The 24,084-nt window shown below is 41.3% G+C and overlaps 1 protein-coding gene and 1 long non-coding RNA gene across 3 annotated transcripts in view; one reads left to right on the top strand and one right to left on the bottom strand.

The window, feature by feature from the left end:
• Positions 1 to 452, top strand: part of CA8 (carbonic anhydrase 8) — a 38,248-nt gene extending 37,796 nt beyond the window's left edge. Inside the window, exon 9 of the mRNA XM_079984664.1 lies at positions 90 to 452. The gene's annotated coding sequence lies outside the window, so the exon portion shown is untranslated. The remainder of the gene's footprint in view (positions 1 to 89) is intronic.
• Positions 1 to 21,831, bottom strand: part of LOC307220682 — a 58,853-nt gene extending 37,022 nt beyond the window's left edge. For both annotated transcript variants that reach the window (XR_013841036.1, XR_013841037.1), the window contains exon 1: positions 21,585 to 21,831. This is a non-coding gene — a long non-coding RNA (uncharacterized lncRNA). The remainder of the gene's footprint in view (positions 1 to 21,584) is intronic.
• Positions 21,832 to 24,084: the final 2,253 nt, after the last annotated feature.

Genomic DNA, 24,084 nt, shown 5'->3' with positions numbered 1-24,084 from the left:
CTATTTGAAAGTATGAATATTAATTTATTGAAAGTAATGAAGAAATAACAATACGGGAAAGTCAGTATTTCTTTATTTTCGGAATCTAGAGATCAGACGGTCTCTACCAAGGGGATCAGATGTGCTCCTGCCAATATGAAGAGGCCTGACGGGAAAGATAAGAGACAGAGAATAAAGAATTCTCTAACACGAAGAAGAGAAAAATGGGACTTAGGAAGTAACAAATCTCACTCTCAGAATATTGAAAAAACATGAGCCCCTTTGAACTTGCTTCAATGTAATCTGTCCACAATATGTATTAGTACTAATTATTTGAAATATTGTTTACTGATCAGCACGCACTATAGCAAGAAGAGTATGCATCTCTATGTCAACCAAATCATAATTACATTTAAACAGCATTGCAAATGATGAGTACTGTCTTTCCCTCAATTAAACTTATTAATAACAAATTCATTGGTTTTCCGGAAAATTCATGGGTTTTCAGCCAATAGTTTCACAATTACATTTTTGGAAGCTGTAGAATAATCTCCAGTTAAAAGTAAAACAGACAATACAGTGGTACCTCAGGTTAAGTACTTAATTCGTTCTGGAGGTCCGGTTCTTAACCTGAAACTGTTCTTAACCTGAAGCACCACTTTAGCTAATGGGGCCTCCTGCTGCTGCCGCTCTGCCACTGCACGATTTCTGTTCTCATCCTGAAGCAAAGTTATTAACCTGAAGCACTATTTCTGGGTTAGCGGAGTCTGTAACCTGAAGCATAAGTAACCTGAAGCGTATGTAACCTGAGGTACCACTGTATATGTAATGTATTGATGGAACCCTGAGCTTCCAATATTCTGTAAGCTTTTTCTGACAGGGTTATGCTAATATCTAATTCAAATTAATGTCATTCAAGTCAGGACATCACACAGGCCTTTAATATTTATTTATTTATTTATTGTATTTATATGTTACCTTTTCTCTAAAGGTGCATACATACACAGTTTTCTTCCCCTTCTGTTATATTCTCACAACAACCCTTTGAGGTAGTTACAAAGAAAGAACAGAGCAGGCCTAATATCACCCAGGAGTGGGAATTTGAACCCGGGTCTTCTCTGTCCTAGTTCAACACTCTAATCATTACACCACACTGGTTCTCATCAAATATAACATGTGCTATAATATAGGTGGAACATAAATAAACAAACCAACAAAAATAAATAACATGAATATATGAAAAAGGGATATAAATCCATATCCAAAATCAACACCTAATGTCGGGATGTGTTTATTTGATAATTTCCAATAAAACCTTTTCCTAAAGCATTTCTAATTTTCATATTAAGTTTGTTTTTATATCGAGACTTTTACCTTTATGGAAAACTATAGGTCACACATTTCTTTTCAATTAACCTAATTTATAATTAACACGAAAAGCTGTTTGTGTCGCCTCCTGTTCAACACAGCTATAATAAATGAAATAAAACACGCTTTCACGTGGTTCCTTATAGTTATGTTTCATTTCTTTAATACAGTGGGTATATTTCACATGCTGGTACAGCTTAATTTCATTTCTGAACGAATATTCTGCTTGAACAAGTGAAAAGGGTATAATGTGTAAATTCAATTAAAGAGTAATTAGCTACTCAATCACTCTTACATCACACTTGGGACTGGCTAAGAAAGAAAAAAGCCACTGTTCACAAGTATATGGGAGAGCAGTGTGTTAATTAGTTTAGTGCTAATTGAAGCTGAGAAAGTATGTGACTGCCATGAGATAGATTTTAGCAAAAGCTGTCATAACAACAGTGCTTCAGTTTATTTCTGCATATTGTAACATGGAACTTTCACAGTAAGCCACAGCCCAAATTAAACTATGTTTTCATCTTCTCTGAGGAGTGCTTGCTTGGTGTGTGTGTGTGTGTGTGTGTGTGTGTAAACTGTGCTCTCTTAAATCAGTACTGTACTAATTTTCTCATTTAGTCAATAGCCAAACAATGAGCCAAAGATTCCTGTAATTGTATCATTCTATTATTTACAAGAGATGAGCCTGAGTCACTGAAGGTGACTTGTGATTTATGCAACTGAGATCCAACACAGCTCAGAATTTTAACTTCTATTAATATGACCCTTAATACAGTTCATTCTTATTATTTATTAGACTTATTAGCTGCCTGTTATCTAAAATGTTTCAAAGCAACTTGTAATATACCATGGCGAGGGGGAATAATATATAATATCAACATTTTCATGCAGCACCGACAATTCATTCACAAACACCACATATCTACCCCCTATAACAGTCACACGAAGCTTTGGAAGCTAACAGCAGAACAAAACCAGCTTAGTCCCTCAAAGGCCTGGGAAGTGGTTAAATGGTTCTTTATCTTAATGTTTGACTGGTAATTCTTTGAGGACCGCAGGTGTGATTCTGTTTGACTTAGTCAAGTGCCTAGCAATGGCCTGTGATGCAATCACCTATTTGGCTACATGGGTAGAGGGGAAAAATCGCCCACACTGAAAGGTGGTTTGCACTTTCAAAGCAAATTTTGCCAATCATCTGTTGGGTGGCTACATAGGTGCAGTTGCACCCAGTTGTACCTTGTCAAAATATTATAGTATAGACTTGTTTTGGACATTGTTATGGAAAACTGATACATGAGTCATTTAGCTGGGGAAACCCAGCCAGATGGGTGGGGTATAAATACCGTAATAAAATTATTATTATGATTATAGCTGAAGTGCTGTTAGTAAAGTCTGAAGCCAGTATGTAAACTATGCCAAAACTGATATATTATCAATATTCTAGCTCAGGACCTGGTGAAAGTACCCACAGCTGATTATTCAGAGCATGGAGAAGACTGCGATAGTAATGTGGAAAGTACAATGTAAGTTTGATATAGAAGAATAATTTATAAATCTAAGAGCTTGATCCAGTCCATGTCCTACAGGTGTAGGGAGGAAGAAATCAACAGTAGGGGAATATCACACATGGAAAAGCTACGAGCACGAGTGGGAAGTAATTGGTTAGTGATGGATCATTCTGTAGGTTTGGATATAACACAGGACACTGGAGGTTATAATTAGAGGCTAGCAGAAAAAAGCAAAACTAGACTTCTGATCATGGAAGCAATCAAGAACTTCTAGAATGTGAGCTACTGAAGAGATCCTGTAAGGTATAGAGAGGAACTGGTGGGGCAACAACCATCAGACATACACAAATTAATACTTGTGAGATGCTCAGGAAAAAGAGTTTAGGCAATCAGTGAGCTCACAGGTGACCTTGAAGGCAGTGCAAGCAAGTGTGAAACATCTATTCAGTAAAAGCGAGAGCTGCAGTAAAAGTCAGTGAACAACAAACATCTTCACAGTTCTGACGATAAAAAATAGCAATTAGCAAAAACTCTGTGCAAGACTGAAAATAAAAGACATCAGTTGATAAGACATCTGTGGAAATCTGACTACATGTGCAAAATGCAAGGCTGCTTTCTCCATAATGCTAATTAACCATTCCATAATCATTAGAGTTTGGTGCAGCTTTCCAATTATAAGCTAGGATGGTTTTTTGTGTGTGTGCAGCAACTAAGAAAATCTGCAACAATAGCTTCAGCTTCCAAATAATTCAGAAGTAAAGTTAACACGTCAAATCAAAGCCTTATACCAGTTTGACTATGTAGACTATGTGTGCCATGAAAGGCTGACTTTTTTTCAGCTACTCAGTCCACCCCACCTCTACCCCACTGCTGTTTTGAACGTGCTGCTGGAGGAGAGAGATTGAAGAAGCATGGAGCCCTGCAAAGGAGAGGAGGGGAAGGGGAAGTTCTACTGTGTAAATGGAAGTCTGCTTCAGGTGTGGAACAGCAGTGTTGGAGGCAGTGAAGTCCCACTTCATTCTGGGACTTACTCCCAAGAGTAACTTCTTGTGAAAGGAGAGCACGCTGCTTAAGATAATCTCTGTGCATTTGCTCTTACATGCTTATAGTATTCTTGGCGCAAAATTAATATCAGTAAAGAACACTATTAAACAGACTTATATAATCTATAGTTGCAGCTGGGCAGTTGACAAGAAATTATGGGTGGCTATTCCTGACTCACCCCAGGAGTGATAGATCATTTGCTTTAGGAGCTGTGGGGATCTCATTGCCCTCTATGTACACACCAAAAGGAACTAAATGTATCATATTCAATGGGAACTTTAAACAACTGGACTCCTATTAGCTTTTTCCTTTTTAGTTCAGGAAGGGAAACTTGGTATTATAGTTGTATACAGAGGATTTGTTCAAAGCAAAAACTGTGGGAATTTCCAAAGTTCTGTGCACCATTCAAGACATTGCTGTTTTCTGTTTCTGTACAAAACATAAGGCTTTTAGGTTACATTTGGAAAGAAGGTACATAACTGATTGAAAGTAATAAAATCCACTGTGCACAGAGTGGGGCAACTCGATGAAAATGTCAGGGATAAGTGAGACTTGTTCTAACTAGTTCCACTCCATTAGCATTAGTGGATTTTCTCCTGATTTACACTGCTGAGAGAGAGAAGAGTCAGGCCCACCATACTATTGAAGAATATATCGAGAAACCTCCACCCCTGCTGTCATGAAACTCCTTTCAGTTTTCACTGTCTCCCTGGCTGGACATAAACAGTCTTTCAGGCTCACTGTGGAATTTCAGTAACATAATTGTTCCATTCTCTTTTCAGAGAGGGGGAAGACAATGCCCCCACAGTGCCTTTGGATGAGAAATGGAAACGTTTGAGGCTGCAGCTTCAGTCTCGCCACAAAGCCTGCTTTGTCTGCCTTCATCTAATTCAGCCTTGATAGACAGCTATGACAGTTGCCCTGTCCACACGGTCCAGTGAAATTCTGGGAATGAGCTTTATATTACAAGGAGAAAACACATTAAAACTCCCAACTAGCTAGTCTTAACTTTTTATTGCTCATGACAACCAGGTTTTGCACTGCACTACTCTATAGTAGTCTGCAACTCCCAGCATGTTTGGTGGGAAAATGATGAGTGAAAACAACACACCTCAAAGGGATTGTATAAATAATGGCAGCTCTCAACATCTTTTTTTTAGTATTTATTCTCCTCTCTTGCATCATTCTAGTATAAAAGGCGCAGATGCTCCATCATCATCATCATCATCATCTTCATCTTCATTATCATCAGCCCACCTTTTCTCCTGACAGGACCCCCATTAATGGAAGGCAACTTGGACTCATTGACGTGATCTAAATGGAAGCCCCTTCTGCAAACAGAGCAAAAGTGACAGATCCAAACCACTGACTGCTTTTATATCCAGTGAAAAGTGATGCTGCAAAAAAGGAAGCGCTAACCACCAGAAAGAGATTTAAAATGCTGGCTAGGCAAAAACCTTATAGCAGGCCATATTTGCCCAGATTTGTCCCCCACAGAGAGAGCCAATGGGGTGCCTTTTAGAAGCTGGTCTTCAACTTTCAACATCCCAGACCATAGCTGGGACTGATGGGAGTTGTAGTGCAACAGTATCTGGTGAGTACCATAGTGGCTATCCTTAGCCTACTCTGCCTGACAGTGGCTTTCCTGAGTCTCAGACTAAAATCTTTCCCAGCACCTGTAGCCTATTCCTTTTAACCAGAGATGCCAGGAATTGAACCTGGAAACTTTTGCAGCTGAATCACTGAACTAGGGTCCTTTCTCAAATGAGAACAAAATTTATTTACAGTTTAGATCTTGACTTATATATCTGGGTACATAGTTCAGTTCACTGCTATTCTTTGCCACACTGCACAGATTTGACTGCACAACTGCAAAATATTAGTGCAGAACTTGCACCTCCTCTTTTGAAGCAGCTAGGCTGTTGGGTAGGGGATGAAGTCAAAGGCCTGGATATAGTGGCCAAAGCTGTTTCAGCAACAACAATGCAATCCTCTACATATTTACACAGACACAAGACTACAGTCGTACCTTGGTTTACGAACAGCTTAGTTCTCAAATGTTTTGGCTTCTGAACATCACAAACCCAGAAGTGACTGTTCTGGTTTGTGAACTATTTTTGGAAGTCAAACATCTGATGTGGCTTCTGCAGCTTCCGATTGAGTGCAGGAAGCGCCTGTAGATAATCAGAAACCGTGTCTTGGTTTTCAAACATTCTTGGATGTCGGATTCCATTCAAGAAGCAAGGTACAACTGTACTGAGTTCAATTGGACTTAACTTCCAGGCAAGAGCATATAAGATTGTAGCCAAAAACATTATAGGAGTTGGCCAGAGATATCCCCTTCATCACAGGGAATATTAAGATTATATTATTGAGATTGGAAACCATATAAATCATATTTTTGTGATTGCGAAACAAAGGGATAGCTGGTAAGACCAGGTTATTATGAAATGCAAAAATAATAAAAATATCCTGAGGCTCACCATTCATGAAGACATCTGTAATGGTTATATATCTCCCACCTTTGCAATAGTCATTGATGCTAAACATCATATGACCTGCAAGTATGACATGTGCATTCAGTAACACACACCAAGCTCTCTTCCTGTGCAAACAGTCCTATTTATTTAATGCAGCAGAGCTGCTTGGTATAATAGTGTAAATGTAAACATCAGAGTCCAGATGAAACAGAGTTGCAGCAAATGCAACTATATATCTAGCAGTTATTTGGATTCTAGCACGGACCAGTAAACACACACACACACACACACACACACACACACACACGGTTCGGTCAGGTCCAGAGATCTGTGAACAGTTCCTCTTCCGGAATGGGTGCTTTCAGCTCCCGCAAATGGAAGGAGGAAAATAATTTCTGCTGATTCCCTTGCACTGTCTGAAAATTTGCACATACCCTATTGGAGAAAAGCATGGGAGGTGATGTGTATGTGTGGGTGGGTTTTTACAGGATGAGAGGGGAATAAACTAAAACAGCCCCTCCCCTTCCACTCACGGTAGTCTATACTGGATAGCACCCATTCTATGAATGGAAGGAAAATTTACATGAAAATAAGGACTCTTCCATCTGCTGTATACACTTTTACATTTATATTTATGTAAATGTATATAACATGTAGAAACAGGTAACAGTATAAGGATGGCAACATTTTTCTTTATTTCTGCTGTGTTCTTTGAAATGTAGTTCTGAAGACAGATCCAAAGCACCCCACCCCCCAGCTATGCTTTGGGCAACCAGAGGTTTTTTACACTTGCAGTAATCTTACCTAATCAAGTTTTCTTGACACCACTTCCATTTAATCTTGAAGCCTATTACAAAAATGGAAGACTGGGACTTTTATCCAGCAACATCTTTCTCTGTCCCTGACCCCATCCCTTTGTTTTGTTTCCAGTTAACATGAAGCCTGACAAAGAGTTCTGACTTTTCAGTTAATCCCAATAAAAGGTGTTTAGGAAGTTTATTGTGGTAATAAATCAAGACGGAATAAGGTAGCCACAGTGACAAAGTCATGCAAATGTAAGAAAATTCTGTTGCATTTTCCACAAACGTAGAAAGCTTGCCTTGTACCAGGGTTGAGCTAAGCCTAGGATTGTAGGTTCAGGCTCTTTGGCATCTTAGGCCAACACCATCATTTGCTCCATCATACTTTCAACTGGGTTTGCGAGGCATTGAACCCGGGACCTGTTGTTGTTGTTTTTTGGAGTATTTATTCTGCCTATTAACTGAAGTTCTTGAAGTAGCTTATAATGTAGTTTAAATGCAATATAATAGGCAATGACACAATAGTATCTGGAGTTGGACAAAGGTGTCTATAAGTTCCACCTTAGGCTTTAGATGTTCCAGCTGCCACTCTGCACCTGAATCTCAGGGCCTGGAACAGAGTCTTGAAGCAGCCTGGGGTTAGCTCTCCATAGGCCAATGTTTCTCTCCCTGGGCTACTGCTGATGTCTCCCATAGCCTCTGAACCTGGGGGCAGATGCAGGGAGTTCTGGGGCAGCAAAGATGTTAGAAGTTCCCATCTCAGTCCTTAGATGTCCCAGCTGCCATTCTGTTGCAGGATTTTTGGCCTCAGTAGGTCAACAAGGAAATAAATCAAGCTCAGACATGGCTGCCTAAGCAGCTGCATGTTAATTCTTCACAGGCTCCTCTCTTGTAGGGGCCTCTTTAAGCATCCAAATGCCCCATTATTATTTTCTCATTTTTTAAAAAGAGACAATTTGTACTCCTGAAACCTTCAGGATATTCTTGTAAATAGGCTAGGACATTATTCTTTTAATATAAATATGGTCATTTCAATTCAGGAAGGAAGATCCATAGACAGGGCTAGGCTGCCAGGGTTACAAGTGATGCAGCGGCAAATGTCTATCTGGATATGTACCTGGCTAGCACAAGATTCATAAGGGTCTAGCATTTGTTGACTCAAAAAAATTTACCGTATTTTTCGCCCCATAGGACACACTTTTCCCCCTCCAAAAATGAAGGGGAAAAGTGTGTGCGTCCTATGGGGCGAATGCAGGCTTTCGCTGAAGCCTGGAGAGCGAGAGGCATCAGTGCGCACCGACCCCTCTCGCTCTCCAGGCTTCAGGAAGCTATCGCAAGCCTTGCAAGCCCGGCGGGAGTTCCTGCGGGCTCACAAGGCTTGCTGGCAGCAGCCTGCAGCCCCGGCGAGTGTCTGCAAGCCTTGTGCGCCCGGCAGGAGCTCCCGCCGAGGGCGCGAGGCTTGGGGCGGCAGCCTGTTGCCCGAAGCACAGGGAGCCCTCCGGAGGGCTCCCCGTGCTTCGGCTGAGTGTCTGCAAGCCTTGCGCGCCCGGCAGGAGCTCCCGCAGGGCGCGTGAGGCTTGGGGCGGCAGCCTGCCGCCCGAAGCACACGAAGCCCTCCGGAGGGTGCCCCGTGCTTCGGGTGAGTGTCTGCAAGCCTTGCGCGCCCGGCAGGAGCTCCCGCAGGGCGCGTGAGGCTTGGGGCGGCAGCCTGCCGCCCGAAGCACACGGAGCCCTCCGGAGGGTGCCCCGTGCTTCGGGCAGGCGTGTGCAAGGCTTGGGGTGGCAGCCGCGGCTGGGGGGAAATTTTTTTTAAATTATTCATTCCCCACCCCAAAAAACGAGGTGCGTCCTATGGACCGGTGCGCCCTATAGGACGAAAAATACGGGAGCCGCCCAGAGTGGCTGGGGAAACTCAGCCAGATGGGCGGGGTATAAATAATAAATTATTATTATTATTATTATTATTATTATTATTATGGAGAGAACCACACCCACTGTAGGGTGGTCATATGTCCACATTTTCGTCAACATAACCGAAAAATCTCAGCTTTGGGAATTTTCTTTAAAAAGCTCTGGATTTTCAGTACTTGAAATATGGCAACCCAAGTTACAGACCAAGCATGCTTCTTAAAGAGGCAGGCCATTTACCAGCTGAACTGTGGTGACATTTAACTAGCCATTTTTATGCTAACTTCACATGGCCTTTATTCTAGAAATGAATTTGGTTTTTTCATGTGGAGGAACATTTGAAGAATTCTTTTAACTGGTAGGTTTTGTTTTTTATGAGGATATTTTTTACCTGAAGGGCTGGAAATAAACAATCTGTCAGGGCCCTGTTAAAATCACTTGATTTGATGTGGATCCTTGTCCCAGGAGCTTCTTATTATCATGCATGACTAGCACTGGATCCGGGCCAATGTGCTCAAAATCAATGCTTGGGTAGTGATTGTCGGTTGTTGTTTTTTAAATACACATGTTGATCAACTACCTTTTCTCACTGTGCAGCTTTCAGCATTGGAAATTACAGTGTTAAGGTAATAACTGAAACTACAATAAACACAGGAAAGGAGCACAGGAAAGGGAAATAATGGTTTCTTTAAAGGGGAGACGTTACGTCATTTACTCTGCAACATATTCTCCATCTCATAGCCAAGATACTCTAGTGCAGTCTTAGATAAGAAACATGTTTTATTTGGGGAATAAATATCTATTTAAATTATTTAACACAATTCTATACTACCCTCCATTAAAATAAATAAACGAGTTCCAGGGTAGTTTACAGGCAATGTAATCCAATCTCCATAAGATCAATACATGAAAACCACAATATTGGCAGGATCTAAAACAAGAGACTAAGAGCTTTTTATTCATAAACAGCAAGTGTGTTGGTAAATAAGTAGGTCTTTTAACAGGAACCTGGCATGTGAGTATCCTACATGTGCAATTTTAATTTATTTGTTTTTCACATAGCTATACTACTGTTTTGGGAAAGATTGAGGGCACAAGGAGAAGGCGACGACAGAGGATGAGATGGTTGGATGGTGTTCTCGAAGCTACCAGCATGAGTTTGACCAAACTGCGGGAGGCAGTGGAAGACAGGAGTGCCTGGCGTGCTCTGGTCCATGGGGTCACGAAGAGTCGGACACGACTAAACGACTAAACAACAACATACTACTGTTGTCCTATCCATGCCACTAAGCGTTCTTGCCCCTCATCTCAATAATTCCTCTTTCATCCTCCACTATCTTTTCCTGTTCAGAGTCTGCATGCCGATATTTCTGAGTCTGAGCCATGGACATTTAAGCTATTTCTTTTTTACAGGAAGTATGCAAGAGCAAACATTAATAGCCCTTAGTTATCATGTTTCAAATTGGGCACAATGGAAGATACAGAGGTATTGTACAACAGTTATATTTAGCTTGCGCAAGACCTCTGTATTAAAACCCTCTATACCTGGGTTCTGAGGGGACTGCATCAAAGGAAAAAACCCCTCTATAGCTTCAAATGTATCAAGGTGCATGTTTACTTTCTTACAACTAAATATAGGGCACACTCTCCAGCAGATCCAGTTTTTATAATGATGGAAGATTTAAATTTTGGAGCACAACATGACTGCTGGAAAATAAAAAATATGTTACTTATTTCCACAGTTAAAGAAATCAGATTCCTGTTTCATGTCTCCTGGATCTTATGGTTCTTTTAAGCCTTTCATACACATGGAAGAAGGCATCCGAAAGGATGCTTGTGTTGGATTAAGCCACTTCTTCAACTAAATATCCAGGAAACGGGGTATATATAGAAGCCAATCACCAGCACAGAATATATTTTATGAGAGTTTCTTAAACCCTGCCTTCTTCAGTGCATTCCTTTGCTGTGATATCTTTACACCCACACACCCACACACACCCTGTAATTACTGTGAGTGGATGAGTGACTTTAAACGAACATAGAAAGTTTCCTAATCCTTGACTCACAGCAGTGGATTTAAGATTCACAGAAATGGAAACTGAAAAGACATACTGATTCCTCTTCTGTTTAAAGGTGATACTCAATTATTTGAGAACAAACAACCCAGACAGCTAATGCATTTGATTCCTGTTGACATTAATGGAAGTCAGTGGGAGCAGGATCCAATGGGAAGTTTTCTACACAAACCTGGTTACAGCAACCAAAGGGTATAAATGTGCAGAAAAACATGTGTTGCTTCTGTTCAGTTCAGTAGTGCTTGTGATATGTTCCTGAGATTATTTGAGGAATTGGAACCAAGCTTCTACTTTCTGTCATCAACATTTGCTATGCATGCAGGAGCATGCAGGTGTACGGACTTCAAACATGACCTTAGACACACACTCATAAGAGGCGGGAACATTTGCAGGAGAAGCAATCAAGTACTGTTCTAAAGTGGGCCTACATAACCCTTATTTAGTCCCCCAAACATATAATCATACAAGGCTTATTTAAAAAGTGATATTTTTCATTACAAGAAAGCAAGCATTTATTAAAGGAGTGGCAACCAATGTGGAACAGCATGTAGAAATACATTGAAATCATGAGTGCCTAACACACTCACCATTTATTTAAATGAAATACTCTAATCTACAAGAAAAGAGAGTGAGTGAGCATAATGTGAGTTCTGAACTCTAAAAATAGGGACAGCAGCAAGGTTATACCTTTCTCAGCTTGTATTAGAGTGATCCTGCACTTGGATGAATAAAAACAACCAGGACGTTAAATTCTCCTTCTAAACCTGCAGACAGCAAATAGAGCCTTTACCCATTTATTGGTCTGATGTCCAGGGAAGCATTAAAGTTGTTCCTGAGAGCGGTGTGGAGAAAGTGGAAAATGTTAGAGGCACAATGTGATTAACTGAAGCCTTAAATGGGATTTTAGATTTCATAGCTATGCATGTAAAATGGGAGGGGGAGAGTTTAATTCATACATTGCAGGTGATGTGATATTGCACCTGCAAAGAGGCTTCCAGTCGTCTGTGCAGACCAACCACATCATGTGCTTGCAGCAGCCATGTGAACTAGCTAGTCCTTGCTTATTTAGTCAGTGCTTGACCATGGCACCTGCTGGAGATCCATCCCAACATTTACCTTCCCCCATGGGCTGAAGTAAAAGTGCCATGGGCACACCCTACACCACCTTGTCCTGGTCACTAGAAGTAAGCCATCAGCCTCCTTCTTTGTGGTCAAGAAAACCTGTCCCAGAACTTGCTTTAGCCCTTGGCATGGGAGTAGGTGAGTGCAGGGAAGGACCCTCCCTGGCAGCCTCAACCAGCCTCTGAAAAATATCTGCCTGCTGCTTTCTTTTATGCTCAAGACATGTAGCAGAATAGAACCATTTGCTCAATCAATGGGTCATGTATAAATTGTTCTTAAGGAGCTCTTCATTAACGTCCACCTCCTGGTCGGCTTAAAATACATAAAACTGGCCTAAGGGAGGGGAGCCCACACTTTCCTTAGCAAATCATTAGTTGCATTTTCACTGGGCTTTCTGCTTTGCAACTTATTTTTGGGTGGAATAAATTGGTGTTTGTTGCAAATTGTCTTTTCTTATGCAAATTACTCAAAAAAAGTTGTCTGGCTGGATGTATAGAAATGTAGCAAATGAACAGTAAACCAAACAAACTCCAAAGACCTATTCTCATTTTTGACAAGTATGGGTCTATTACAAACACAGAGAATACACCACATTTACTGTAACAGCACTGTAAAATGAAATATGTTGGAGAGGACACACAAAGACTCTTCTTGCCAAGGACAACTCCATTAAGCTTAACTGAGCATTTATATCGTGTGTTGATTTCAGTGAGATATAAGTATGCCTATCTTGCTCTGGATAGTGTCTGTTGTCTTCAGCAGAAGAGAGTAGGCATAACTGAAAGGTTGGTGCCAAAAGTGATTAGTAGATCATATCCATAACTCATCTTAACACAATAATACTACTGACTGTTGACATGTCCCATGGGTCAGGGGGCTGCTGGGCAATGCGTGTAATGTGTACACAGATACTCAGAGGCGCATGGAGAATCAAGCCTGCTATCTTGGCATTTGACTGCTCCAGGTGTGAGGCGTATATTTTAGAAAAGAATGTCCGTGACTCTCCCAAATGCCATCTGTTAGAAACAAAAGAGAGATCTGTTCTATTTCATTGCAGTGTGTACTGCTGGTATCTTTTTGGATTATTTCTTCTAGCTCTGAATTTCCAGTCACCCCTCGTACCCTGTTCTTTGTCTGGCCCAATTCCAACTGACTCCAGCTATAGAAGCTGGCAAGGCTGCCCCAAACCCTTTCTCTGCCTGATGCAAAATACAAGTTTCCTACTTCCCACCCCTTCAGTTTCATGTACAGCAGTCAGCCAGACTTGACAGATGACTTCAGTAGAGGGAATGACCAGGGAGCTCAAGGAAATGGCTGGAGTGGTGGTTGCTGCTTTCCCCCTGCACCTGCTACCTGAGGACATTGCCTCCCTCTGCCTAATGGTGTGGTCAATTCTGGAGGTGCTCAACATTCCTGGAAACCACCTGCTACTTCCTTGAAAGCCAGATTTCTTACTTTCTCTGGTCCATTTCCACCTGGTTTGGGGACTATAGCTACCAATGATGCAGCCAATTAATTAATGAATTTCATTTATTTATTCAATGCAATTGCGTGCATTTTTCAAAAATACAAATTGCTTGTGCAGGGCCCCTTGATCCAGATTGGGGCACAAAATCTCGCCCCCATGGTTCCTACCCAGATTGGGGACCCTGCACCTGTAATTTGCATGGAAAAAATACCCGCCACTGAAGTAAACAAGATGATGATGATTTTTTCTCATGCACTGACTGGATTGGGGTGTTGAGCTGGATCATAACCACTGCAGGGATGTGGTAAATGCTTTTAAAAAAATTTACAAGATGCACTTTAATGTAACTACTTTGCCAAGCTGGCTTTGATACAAAATTAAATTACAAAACAAGCTCCCTACACTGATTTCTCAATCTGGATCAGGCCCTTTGCGTTGGCCATTTGTGTGTGAAAGAAAAATAACCTGTGCATTTAAAGACACAGAGACATAGCTAACTAAACATGTGATTTGGCCCTAAGACAGTGCCACCTTACCTACTTAGATGATGTAACTCGTTTCAAAATTATGTTCACATATGACATGAGATTGCTCATGTCAGTAAAAGTATATTTACAATTCAAGCCCATAAAAGTCTTTTATGTTTTAAAGAGGATATACTTGCCACTTTTGCTTCCGCCATTATCTTTAAAACATATAAATATATATACTTTTACTGACATGAGCAGTCTCACTGCTGACCTGCACCTGGTGATGACAATATTACGTTTAAGAAAATACCTGAGTCTCTTTTCCAATTTAGAATGCAGATTTCTTGGTTACTCAGTTGCTAATAGAGGTTGACCCAAGAACTTGCCAATGTTTTTTCTCTCTATGAAACAGCAGCATGCAATATCAGACCTGTGGAGTGATAGTGCCATCAGCTGTCCTGAAACTACATAGCAAACAAACACTTGTATATCTGCTGAAAGCATTCCTGTGTGTTGTAGGGCAGCTGTCCTTCTGGCGCTTTGGGTTGCTTGTGAAATCTTTGTTTCCCATGCACACGGCAAAGCCAATGTTAAAGAAAAGGTAACACAAATGCATTTAGAGCATTAGGTCAGCAAACAGAAAGACAGGCATTTCCATATGTTGCCACCAGAGGATGTACAAAGCACACACATTGCTGGACCAACATCTAAACAAAAATTAAGCCTGATCTCCCAGAGGTACTATATTTCTAAAGGGAAGAAAAATGTCTAAAATAGTCCATAAAAAAAGAACATGCTGGGGAGAGATATTTACTAAGTTAATTTACTAATGCATTTATCCCACAGTTTCTGTTAGCCAAAGAGTAAATAAGTATTAGTTAAGCTGTTTTGATGAGATACACTGCTAATGGAGATCAGAAGCAGTCCACCTTTAACTATATTCCTGGTAAACAGAGCAGTCATATTGTTCTAATACAGAAGACAGATGAAAAAGCTGTAGCAAATTAAGAAGACATGTGAATAAAGAGATATGTACAGGATAACGTATTTATTTTCCTCTTCCATTCCTTTCCTTCTCCTTTTGTTGGTTGTTACTCTTCTCTCTCCCTTCCATTGGCTCCTTTGTTGTGGAAGCACCAGTGTGGAAACTTAGGGTGATACCTAACATTGTGCCAGCAAATGGGGCAGGATTTCCCCCTTCTTGCCCCTGCAGCTGCCTGTGTGCATCTAAAACCTGCTCTAAAAGGGTTCCTCAGCTAGGGGTGGATGAATCTGTCAATTTTGGTTTCTCCCAAGTCCTCATTTTTCCATTCTTAAGTTTGGTTCTCTAAATTTCCACATCCTTTTATAATTGTTTTTAAGAAAACCTTCTCACAAAATGTGTTAGCATTTCAGGTCCCTTCTTCACTTCAACCAGTACTTCAACCAGGGCCATGTCATTTTAAGCAGCCATGGCTCCCCTCCCCACAAGAACCCTGAGAACTTTACTTCCTTAAGGGCTCTGAGAGTTGTTAGGGTACTCCTATTCCACTCCCAGAGATACAATTCTCAAATTGGTTTAACAACCAATTCCTCTTCCCAAAGAACTCTGGGAACTGAAGCTGTTAACCTTTTCAACACATTTGTTGTTGTTTAGTCATTTAGTTGTGTCCGACTCTTCGTGACCCCATGGACCAGAGCATGCCAGGCACTTCTGTCTTCCACTGCCTTCCACAGTTTGGTCAGACTCATGTTGGTATCTTTGATAACACTGTCCATCCATCCCCTTCTCCTTGTGACCTCAATCTTTCCCAACATCAGGGTCTTTTTCAGGGTCTTCTACACATATTTTTATGCAATATCCCCATTCACACCCAAGTTTGCCGGGAAATTTGCCCTAACATAATACAGTGAACGCTCAGGTTGCAAATGTGATCCGTGCGGGAAGCACGTTCGCAACCCGCAGTGCCGCATTTGTGCATGCGCAGGTTGCGATTTGGCGCTTCTGCACATGCACAAGCACCAAAACCCAGAAGTAACCCATTCCGGTACTTCCGGGTTTGGCAAGGTGCGTAACCCGAAATTGCTCTACCCGAAGCGTCTGTAACCTGAGGTATGACTGTACATTATCAAAATAATAAATACATGTTTTATACACACCTCAACCCAGTACATGCAGTTTTGGACACTATTTGACCAGAGAACTGTGTTGCAGAATTCAGAGAAGTGAAAATTTCAAAGGATGGCTGTGCTTTGTTCCTAGGTAGCTTTGCCTTTAAATGAAAACTGGGCCAAATTCCTCCCCAATCCCTACACTCCACCTTCCACCCTTCACAGTAGATGTTAGTTGTACAGCGAAGGGCTTCAGAAGCAGGATAACACCTAGAGAGCGTAAGAACTCAGGGAGAGAGTCTTTTTAAAACTGAGTGTGCACTCTCTCCCCTCTGGTCCCGCCAATGTGTGTGCATGCAAACAGTGTTGAAAGACCTGTATAATACCAGATTGCAAAAAAAATGACTCTCCAATCTTTGCAAAATGGCTTTTTGAAAAGAGCAAGTGTGTTTATTGTAGATTTCATGGTAATAGTTAAAACATGTATCTCACACTATGGGGATAGCTAATGTCCTCCAGATTTCTGGACTACAGTACAAGTTCCATCAGGCAGCATGACTAACTGGAGTTGTAATGCAACAACTTATGAAGGGAACCATGTTGGATATCGCTATTTCTACAAAGAGAAACATCAAAAAATACTGAATGGGCTGCTCCTGTGTCAGCAAGGTTGACTTCCTTTGAAAAGCTACTAAGATGGTCAAGTTTTCTTAAGAGAATTGCATGTTTTATGTGGAGGTTGTGCATATATATTATAGAAACATATAATTTCTTCTCTTATTTTACCGCATGTACCTGCTTGTATGTTTTGTTCAGTATGACTGAACGAAGACATATTACTATTGCGCTGCATGATCTAAGTGGTGTCATCTCTTGCAGTACCACTGAAGATGATGGGTCATGTTTTTGCATCATCAGTTGTTTCACCAGTGCCCCTAAAGGAGATCACCAAAAACAACTTGTTGTTTGTGTATTTGGTTTCCATTCCAAACCCTATTGCAGAATGAATCAAAGACACAAAAAACCACTCAGCCACCTCAAAAGTAAGCTATGTGCAGTGAAAACACTGTATCCAACCCATTAAAAACCACAAATTTTCCCTCTGCTCTTTGAATAACATTTTTTTTTTTTTTGCACAGCTGAGCTTCAAACACTCCTCATATTTAATTTGGAAAGGTGAAGATATGGTGTCAATGACATTATGATCAGTCTGGAAGACAATCTTACTCAGCTATGAGTGATTGCCGAAAAAGAAGAAAGAATATCAGTCTCAAATCTGCTTCATCATAGCCACCATGGCAGAGCTGGAGAAACAGTTGCCCTCTAGATGTTGCTAGGCTACAACTACCATCATCCCCACTATTGACCATGCTGGATGGGGCTGATGGGAATTGGAGTCCAACAGCATCTGGAGGGCTGCAGGGTCCCCGCGCTTGCACTATGCTTATCATCTATTCTATGCAGTTCTCTGACTTCCCTGCTTCCCTGTCCTTAGAGTAGATCTATGCAGCCACTGCTTTAGTTTTGTTGTTGGAGACTTACATAAATATGAGAAACTGTTCCACTCAGTGTTGTGAGTAACGTGGCTGAGAGACATGAAGTGAGTATTAAGGTGTATTGAGGTATACTGAGGGTGAAGGCCAGATCATAAAAAGGGAAATCAATGTGGCAATTCACATGTTGGAGTGAATGTGTGTAAAAGAAAAGAACTGGGTTGTGATTGCTGCCCAGCAATGTTTTGGAAAGAAATCAACAATATATATTTCAGCTAATACAGGCACAATTCATGGTCCTTTCTGTATGTTGTGATGCAAACACAAAGAAAGTTATGCAGGGATTGTGAGGCTTTCTACAACAGAGACTCCTCATCGTGTAAACAGTTAATAAAGTATATCTTATGTTTATCTTATGTTATCCTGTATTCTGTATGTTATTAATCTAAGAATAATTCATGATACCAGATGTGGTCAGGTGCGAGTTGGACAGACTGCACTGAGCAACAAGGAAGATGGAAAAGATACAAAAGACCAGGAATAGAGGATGCTAAAGAAAAATAGATGGAACAACCCAGAACTCCAACACCTCTTTCTCTCTCCAGAAATGCAGCAGAAAGCTGGAAAAAGGTTCAGACAAGAATTTGACCTCTTTATGAAAGCAAATGGAGCTACAAAGAAAGATGGTGAGCAGAAAGTAGCTATTTTTCTAAATATTGCTGGGTCAGAGCATTAGATGTATTTAACAGTTTGCAACTGAGTGAAGAACAACAAACGAATTATGAGACTGCGTTACTTACAGAGATTTCAGGAATATTGCACTCCTAAATTAAATGAAACCTTTGAGAGATACCAGCTTCATATGAGAGCACAGAAGGATAGGGAAACATTTGAATCCTTTATTACAGATCTTAGACTGTTAAGCAAGACATGTAATTTTGGAGGACTTGCAGATTCACTCATTAGGGAGCAAGTTGCCATTGGAATTCAGGCTTCAGATCTAAGAAAAAGATTGCTTGAAGAATCTGACTTAACTTTGGAAAAAAAAATCAGAATTTGACACACAGAGGGCCAGGTCCTGGAAGGAAAGCAAGTAAATGCAACTGTGTGCGGAATCAGACAATATTCGAACCAAAGGGGCAAAATGGACTATTCCAGTGTGAACTGTTGTTTGGGAGAAAGCTAAGAACCAAATTGCCTGGTTACCTGGACACAGACTTGAGGCACAAAGATTATGTAAATTCATGGAGGGGGGGGGGAAGAGAGAATTCCAGACAGAAATTCTATTTTGATAGAGGCTCCAGTGACCTCAAATCTTTGCAACAGAGTGACAGTATATGTATATACAATGGAAAAATGTGGGCATAGAAGGCTGTGGTCACTTGAGAAATAGCTTCTTGGTTTCATGAGGTGATGACTGAAGGAGGCCAAACACAAAGAAGAAGAAGAAGAGTTTGGACTTGATATCCTGGCTTTCACTCCCCTTAAGGAGTCTCAAAGCGGCTAACAATCTCCTTTCCCTTCCTCCCCCACAACAAACACTCTGTGAGGTGAGTGGGGCTGAGAGACTTCAAAGAAGTGTGACTGGCCCAAGGTCACCCAGCAGCTGCATGTGGAGGAGCGGAGACGCGAACCTGGTTCCCCAGATTGCGAGTCTATCGCTCTTAACCACTACACCACACTGGCTCTCAGTGTGAGAAACAGAAGAGATTTTAAACTGATTTGTAAACAGGAGCAAAAAACAGTGTTGGCTGCAGATACAGCAAAATCAAAAGAGCTTGGTGGTAATCAAAGGCATCAGGCAGCAGACGTGACCAACTGCAAGCAAGAAGCTGAAATACTAACTACAGTGGTACCTCGGGTTAAGTACTTAATTCATTCCGGAGGTCCGTACTTAACCTGAAACTGTTCTTAATCTGAAGCACCACTTTAGCTAATGGGGCCTCCTGCTGCTGCCGCGCTGCAGGAGCACGATTTCTGTTCTCATCCTGAAGCACTATTTCTGGGTTAGCGGAGTCTGTAACCTGAAGCGTATGTAACCTGAAGCGTATGTAACCCGAGGTACCACTGTATACCTCATAGATCTACAAGGCTGAGGAAGCCAACCTAGAGGCTAATAGAGAACTGTTGACTGACACATTCCTTTTTGGAGGAAGTGGGTGTCAAGGAAGGGATCACTTTCCCAAGTCCTCCCTCCAGGCTACTAATCAATCACATGCAGGCACTGAACAGGTTATCAGACTTTATTGGCTTCTTCTCTGGCACCCAGCTATAGAACATCAAACAGCAAGTCTAATACATTGTGTGTTCTCTCCCTCCCCCTACAGGTTAACTCAAAGATTTATAGGGGCTGGGGAATGCTGGCAGCCAGTCAGCCCCAATGCATGCTCCCACTTTGGGGACTAATTGTTACCACCTGCCTGAGAGGCCGCACCCAGTGATACTTGCTCACAGGATCACTACTTCATGATAGTGGGTTCCTCACTTTAAGTGGGTTTTGCCTAAGTCCCTCACATGAGATGAGAAGGGGCCTCTGGGTAGCAGATTGATTCAGCAACAGAGAAGCTCTGGCTTTCTATAACAGAGACTCCTCATCTTGTAAACAGTTAATAAGTCTTACATTTAAACAGTCTTACATTTATGGACATCCTGTACTCTGCAAGTTATTACTCTAACAATAACACAGGGATTTTGTCTATTGTGATTAAAACTGCAAAGATCATGGAGGCCAGAACTGAACCATGTTATTGAAATAATCAAACAACTTCCCAAAAGTGTTTCCGACAAATTGCTAAATTAAAGACATACTTATGATATCATCAGGAACATCATATTTTATTTTGTAACATCTACACAGTTTGCCTCATTCATAAGTCTGCTTAATCATAATAATTGGAACTGCCCAATGCAATTAGCCCGAAGTGAAAGTGTTGTCATTATATTAGGCTGTTTAACTTTGAATGTCCCTGCATGAATAGGTAAACACCGAACAATTCAGTGGGTTGGAAAGCTAGAGGTTTCAGGTGAAACAAAGCAGGCTTTGGCAAAGGGAGCTGCTTTCTTGCAGCAAATGAATGGCCTTTATACTAAAATGAACTTTCACAGATTTTACTTATTCACTTTCAATTCCTAACTAATCAACTTGATCAATGTAAGCAATGTATTCATTTATCTTCTTCATCATCATTAAGCCCACTTGTGGTGCTTATATCGTATTTTTGTTTTAACAATATTTTAGTTAACTATTCTGAGTTGCTAGATAAAAAGATAAGCTATGTAGAAGCAAGCAAGCAAGCAAACAAACAAGCAAACAAACCAACCAAATAAAAAAGCAACAGCCTTTTTAGAGGCCTCTTATGTTACAATCTTAGGGACGCAGGTGGCGCTGTGGGTAAAAGCCTCAGCGCCTAGGGCTTGCCGATCGAAAGGTCGGCGGTTCGAATCCCTGCGGCGGGGTGCGCTCCTGCTGCTCGGTCCCAGCGCCTGCCAACCTAGCAGTTCGAAAGCACCCCTGGGTGCAAGTGGATAAATAGGGACCGCTTACTAGCGGGAAGGTAAACGGCGTTTCCGTGTGCGGCTCTGGCTCTGGCTCTGGCTCTGGCCAGAGCAGCGATGTCACGCTGGCCACGTGACCCGGAAGTGTCTCCGGACAGCGCTGGCCCCCGGCCTCTTGAGTGAGATGGGCGCACCAACCCCAGAGTCTGGCAACACTGGCCTGTACAGGCAGGGGTACCTTTACCTTTACCTTTACCTATGTTACAATCTTATATAAACTTACCTGGGAGGAAGTCCCACAGAACAGAGTAAGGGCTTGTCCACACTTCCTCTTGTCCTGCTGCTTCTCTCCAGGAAATTCTTCAAAGGTCAGATGCATATGCTTTTCCACACAACAGTAACAAAACACAAGCAATAAAACTTAGGTTCCAAAATGGTAAATGTTTCTAAATTATTTCTATAGAAACACAAAGATGGCTTGCTTAAATCACAGAGTCTAAGCTTAGAGCATTCAGCTTAGACCTTCTTACTGGTAGGGTTCACATGGTGGAATGGGAAGAACAAAGGCTTGATAACTCTTCCTTCCAAGGCGAGTCAAAAGCATTTGATCAGTGAACCCAATAATAATAATAATTCATGCATCTGATCAACTAATATTTCTTTAGTCAAGTGATCACCCTAATATACCCTAGCAGCACGCAAGTTAATCCATACATCATGGCAGTTGCCATGAAATGTTTGATCTGATGTTTTTCTGTTTTTGTGTAATAACAGAGAAATACCTTCCTTCCCCTCCCCCTTCTCCTATTCTCGAAGTCCCTGAAAAATTTGTTACACATGGCAGCTTTCAATTATAGTTATAGCATTCTGCTTTCTGTAATGGACATCTCCCCAGCCAATTTCTGGGGAGTAACTTAATCCACAAGTTTCCTTATTTGACTAGGACTTTTTGAGCTTTTTCTCAGCACAGGGCTGACAGAAACCTGTCTTGTTACTTGAGTCTTTGTAGCACATTTCCCAGTTAAGTTGTAAATCCAAATGAGATTTTATGACAGAACTCTGGAGCATCAGGTTGATCTAAGATACAGTACTTGCTTGAAGACTTTCAAAATATAAAACAATGGAATATAAAGCAATATCCATTTCTGGTCTGGGCAGGAAAAAGTTCTATTCCAAAAAATGTTCATGGTACTCTTTAATATAAAGCAGCTCTCTTCTGCTCAACCTAGCAATTTGAAAATTTAAGAGATAAGAAGAGCATTTATGTCAAGCGTGTTTAAAAATAAGATGCTCAGTCATTATGGCCACCCAAAATCTACTGCCTTAGATTTGTGGTCTGAAAGTCACAAACCCAGTAATGTTCCAACCTTGAAAACTGGGCTCATCCTGCTTCCAGTAAAGTCGATTAGAGTTTCCGCATTGAAATAAATAGGATTTCAGTAAGTTTTTTATGGTAGCTTCATAGGAGTTTTTATAAGCCAAAAACCTTCTGCTTTCAAGAGACTAAATATTTCCATCTGCACTCAGCTGTCCGCCACATCTCCAGGAAAGAATTATAAGGAAAACTCAAGCATGTCAATAAATGTATCTCCATAGTGGGACCTGGTTCTGAAAATGTGAAGGAAGGGTTTTACTGAATTGCATGTGCTCTTTATAATAAGCATCTTATTTCAAAGTCTTATGTCCTAGTTATGAATTTTACTGCTGATGAGTGGACTCCAGAGAAATGTTGGTGCCTTACTGACTACATGAGTGGAGGGGTCTTCTTGCACAGTTATTTGTGGTATCAGGGTCTCCAGGCTGGATTAGCCATTAAGCAATTTGTGCTTAATACAAGTATGAACACAGCCCATTTAGAGCCTTCTTTTAGAGTAATTGGGATGCGGGTGGTGCTGTGGTCTAAACCACTGAGCCTCTTGGGCTTGCTGATCAGAAGGTCAGTGGTTCGAATCCCTGCGATGGGGTGAGCTCTGTTGTTCGGTCCCTGCTTCTGCCAACCTAGCAGTTCAAAAGCACGTCAAAGTGCAAGTAGATAAATAGGTACCACTCCGGTGGGAAGGTAAATGGTGTTTCCGTGTGCTGCTCTGGTTTTGGTGCTATGTTGCACCAGAAGCAGCTTAGTCATGCTGGCCACATGACCTGGAAAAACTGTCTGCAGGCAAACGCCGGCTCCATTGGCCTGTAAATTGAGATGAGCACTGCAACCCCAGAGTCATCTGCGACTGGACTTAACTGTCGGGGTCCTCTACCTTTACCTTTTTTTTAAGCGTAATTATCTTTGAATGGCTGTGACTGGAGATAATTATTCATCTATCACAGAATTTTATTATAAAAAGTCAGGATGATATCTACATCGTATATTATACAGCTATGAGAAATATAAAGTCACACCAATTCTGGGCAGGACAAACTTAACAAAACAAGAGTATATTTTATTTATTTTTTGTTTGTTTTACATATAGGAAATCAAGGTTGTCAAAATGATGGAAGAACAAAACTCTTACATGCTCATTCATAAGTAAGCTACACTGTGTTCAATAGGACCTGCACCCTGGATCAGGTTTTATTATTGTGGTCTGAGGATGTAGACAAGAAGTGCAGTCAACCACCTATCCTCTTGACCCTTGCCCATCTTGGCTTCTTAAAGCTTGCTGTAGGGGAGTGTCTGTGTGGGTCTAGGGAGTGATCAAAGTTTCATTGGAGGATGGAGAGGTACTATCCACTTTGAAGGCGGTGATGGTTCATTGCCTCCATAAGAAGGTATCCCTGGACCCAGAAGAGTT

This window comes from Podarcis cretensis, assembly GCF_951804945.1.
Source record: "Podarcis cretensis genome assembly, chromosome: 7".
Classification (NCBI taxonomy): domain Eukaryota; kingdom Metazoa; phylum Chordata; class Lepidosauria; order Squamata; family Lacertidae; genus Podarcis; species Podarcis cretensis.
Note: the sequence above shows the minus strand (reverse complement) of the source record. Positions and strands in the feature narration are given on the sequence as shown.